Below are 4,365 nucleotides of genomic sequence, written 5' to 3'. Positions count from 1 at the left end.
CTTCCTTCTAGCATGCCCACTTCTCCCCACATCTTAGTGTCATCTGCAAATTTGAACAGGGTGCTTTTTACCCCCTCGTGCAAGTCGCTGATGAAGATATTGAACTGTGCAGGCCCAAGGACCGAGCCCTACCTACATCCCTCCAAGTCAAATAAGACCCATCCACCATCACTCTCTGGGTGCAGCCCTCCAGCCAGTTAGTGACCCAATTGACTGTGTTGGTGTTGATGCCACATTCCCCTAGTTTTTTTAATGAGAATCGGGTGAAAGACAATGTCGAAGGCCTTCCTAAAGTTCAGAAAGATTACGTCCAGTGCTACACCTGCATCTAAGGATTTTGTGACCTGGTCATAAAAGGCCACCAGGTTGGTCTGACAAGACCTGCCTCTAATGAACCCGTGTTGGTTGCCCCTAAGCATAATCTCCCCTGCTGGCCTCTCGTAGATATGCACCAGGATAACTCTCTCAAAAAGCTTCCCCAGGACCGAGGTAAGACTGACTGGCCTATAGTTTCCTGGGTCCTCCTTCCTCCCTTTTTTGAAGATGGGAACCACATTGGCCCTTTTCCAGTCCTCTGGCACCACACCAGAGCACCATGAGTGCTCATAAAGCTGTGCCAGGGGTCCTGCAATGACCTCAGCTAATTCCCTCGGCACTCTGGGGTGGAGATCATCAGGACCTGCTGATTTAAATACGTCCAGTCCCTCCAGAAGTTCCCTGACTAGGTCTTCACTGACCCTAGGCCTGGGTGCACCTCCCCTAGTATCTACAGGGGTCCCGGTGGGGGGGTGACCCTTTCCCTGCTCAGAAAAATGGAGTCATTTTTATGATAATACTTTCATGGATTGAGTATTTATAGAATGTTATAAAGAGATGAGGTCTACAGTCAAAGGTATTTGACACCCAGTGCCTCTGTGCCAAGGTGGCAGCTGCTTGAGTAATCAATAATATTATTTACCATTTCTTGCAATAACATAACTAGCAGGGATGATGAGTGGGCCACCAGCCTCAGGCACCAATTCAGAGGGGACACCAGAAAAGCAGCCCCAGGGTCCCCACACCACAGTAGCAGCAGCTTGTGCAGCTGCAGTTGCCCATGTGTTGGGAGGCAAGATTCTTCAGCCCTCAGCAACCTATACATGAGCTGAAGCCCAGAAATGATCTTATTCAACATAAATATTTATTTTGCTCTTACTTTTTCCAGGATCCATTAAGTTCACATTCACCTGTGAAAAGTCTGCAGTCTTCTTTGTCTACCATATCTTTATATCAGTTACTAATACTTTTTCTTTTAAAGTTTAATGCCCAAAATGTCACTAGAGCTCATCTGAGACTGTAAAGGATTCTTAAGGGAGATGAAAGTCTCATTATACAGCTAAAACTACAACTAATATTCTGAATTGTTTAACAATGGTATTTTAAGCCAAGATGTATCTTTATTAATGCGCACACAGAATATGAGTATGCATTAATAAACAATCCAACTCTATCCAAATCAGAGAGAGTAGGATATGCCACTATTGTCTACATACAAATCATGCTATGTTTAACCAGGGATGATTCTGCCTTGACCAGTGGGCTAATTCTTGTGAGATGCCTTCCAGACCTATTTTCCTATGACCCTATTTAAAAAGGGTTACACAGTTCATCCAGCTGTTCTGAGGGGGTTGTACTACTGTGCTGCTCTCGCTTCAGAGGGCTAGGCTGCGTGCTTTACACACAGCCTCAGAGGATAGCCTTCCTGACAGATTGTAAAGGTTGATCAAATAGGATGAGCTACCTTATCTATTCGCCCTTGGCAATTTCAAGCCAGTCAGAGGTGCCACATTTCTATGCCATTTCAAGAGGTTCAGTGACTTGAAAATCATATGCCTGGAAATAACAGTGTAGCTCTAGCTGAATGTTCTGAATACAAAAGGGGAAAAATAAAATAACAGTTAAAACTTCTGACCTAGGCAAATCACCTTTTGTAAAAGTAAGTATTTTCTGTAATGCAGGTTTCATACTCCCACCAATGTACTACACAAAACAAGGGCACAGGTCCTTGAAGAGCAATTGAATTTAATTGGTGGTATATTTACCACCATTTTTCCCTTTATGTCTGTGAGTCACTTTCCATTACAAACCTAGGAGATGTAAGCAGCAAACCGTGGGAAGGGAAGATAAATAAAGCAATGTTCAGCCCTGCAAATGGCAAAGTAGCTTATTAGTAGGGAAAAACTCCCCCAAGACTAGAAATAAATGTTATACCATTTTTATAGTGGTATTATTGAAAACACTGGCAGAGAAAATATATGTTCAGTTCTTAAGAGAACATGGTGTATGCTTTTAAAATAAAAAAGGACAAAGCCAATTCTACTGAACATGAAAGAAAGCTCTTCAAGGACAAGAATACCAGCTTTCAAGACAAACAACCACAACCAGTTACCCCCTGCCAACACACACACACACACACACACACACACACACACCCACCCCCTTGTTAACCGTCTCCAGGAAACCCAGTGGAAATCTATGACCTGATTCAGTCTTTGATGGCATTTTAAATTCTGCCACTTTGGAAAGCAGTTGTCACAAAAGGCAAAAATCATCCCTTGAAATTGGGCCTGTGCAAGGTCCATGCATATATAGGTTTCCTTCCCACAGTTTGGAGCATGCATCTCCTAGGTGTATAATGGAAAGTGACTCATCAGCAAAAGGGAAAGACATCCTGGGTGCCTGTCTCTAATAGAATGCCACTCTGAAAAGTCACCTGTTTTTTTTAAATCTGATTTACTTTACAGCTTTTTAAATCTGATTTACTTTACAGCTTTGTGTGAGGACACATATATATATATATATCTCATCTCAAGTGTGGTTTACATTGTTTTAGTCTATGTTGATAAATTTTATGGTGCAAGCTAAACTGACCAGTTTTAAGCTTGACAAGGGATCCACACACACACACCATTTTGTTGGTGCAACTTCCAAGCACAAACCAGCCCTTAACTTCAAGTAGCTTCTGCAGAAGCTGGGACCACTGGCACAACAAGCAGAGCTGGCAGCTGGGGCAAATCCTATGGGGCGAGGGGAAGGGAGCATGCATGGGTTCTGAGAGCAGGGGATGTGGTGAAGATACTACTCCAGGACTCCTAAACAGTCCCTAGCTGAGCTGCTGCTGCTACCACTACCACATGCTATGCCTGCCCTGACTGTTGCTTTTAAAGCAACAGCTGGGGATAGTTTTGGAGTTCCCAGCTTGGGTGTGCTACTGAGACAGGAACCAGGGATGGGGTGGGTAACTCTGGCACCCCTCCTAACTTGATGCCTGGGGCAAGTGGCCTTCTTGCCCACCCCTAGTTATGCTACTGCTTGGGCCCCTCTTTCTAAAAAAAGAAAAAAAACTATTGAAAGAGCTCTACCAATGAAGGTCAGCAGGGGCTGGTGTTACCCCTACTACCTGGGCCAGCATATGTCCCTCATTACATTCTGTCTTCTGGGCACATCTACATATGCATTGCTGTTAGGCTGTGTCACGGCGCGGGGTCCTAGGAGCAGCCGTGATCTCTCCTAACGCCCCTACCATGCCAAGTTAGGTATAAAGCACCCTCGTTCTCGCCCGCCATGTCTTTGATGGTATCTATATTTATAATGGAGGCTGCCTTTTGTCCCCTTGGACCAGTGCTCTGGTCTATCCTGACCCCCGGGTCTTTATGGACTGGCTCCAGCCTCCCCTGTACCACGCCCCAAGCCTCACAGATGTCTCAGATGTTATTTTGGTCGGTTTCCTTTCTGCGCCTACTCACTGGCGCCCCCAGGCTTGTCACAGCCAGCACTCACTCGCTGGCACCCCCTGGGCTTGTCACACAGCCGGCGCCCACTCACCAGCGCCTCTCCCAATTGGGGCTCAGGTGGCTGTAGCCATGCCTGGCCCCCAAATCCCCTCTTCAGGTCTTACACCCACTGGGCTCCTTACAATTGGGGCTCAGGTGGCCGTAGCCATGCCTGGCCCCTGAATCCCTTTCTCGGGTCTTCAGTTCCTGAGGCAGCCTCGTGCCTACCTGGCCCCCAGTCCTTGACACCTCTTCTCAGGGCTGGGGTCAGTGCCCCCTGAACATTGTGCCCTCTCTGGGCTTCTTGCTTGTGCACCCTGCCCTGGGGCTTCTCAGCTATGAGCCCCACCCTGGGGCTTCTCTCTGCACTCGGGGCTCAGGTGGCCTTAGCCGTACCTAGCCCCTAAGTCCCCTGCTTGGGTCAACCATTCCTGTGGGGCTCAGGCAGCCTCATCCTTACCTAGCCCCTTTCTCAGGGCTGGGGTAGTGGGCTCCCACCACTGTGGAGCCCCTCTGAGGCCTCCTCCACCCCTATTAGCCTCACCCAGTCCTC

Source organism: Gavialis gangeticus, unplaced genomic scaffold, assembly GCF_001723915.1.
Source record: "Gavialis gangeticus isolate Ggan-Ray unplaced genomic scaffold, GavGan_comp1, whole genome shotgun sequence".
NCBI classification, from domain to species: Eukaryota; Metazoa; Chordata; order Crocodylia; family Gavialidae; genus Gavialis; species Gavialis gangeticus.
The sequence above is the reverse complement of the archived record's forward strand: the minus strand, read 5'-3'. Positions refer to the sequence as shown.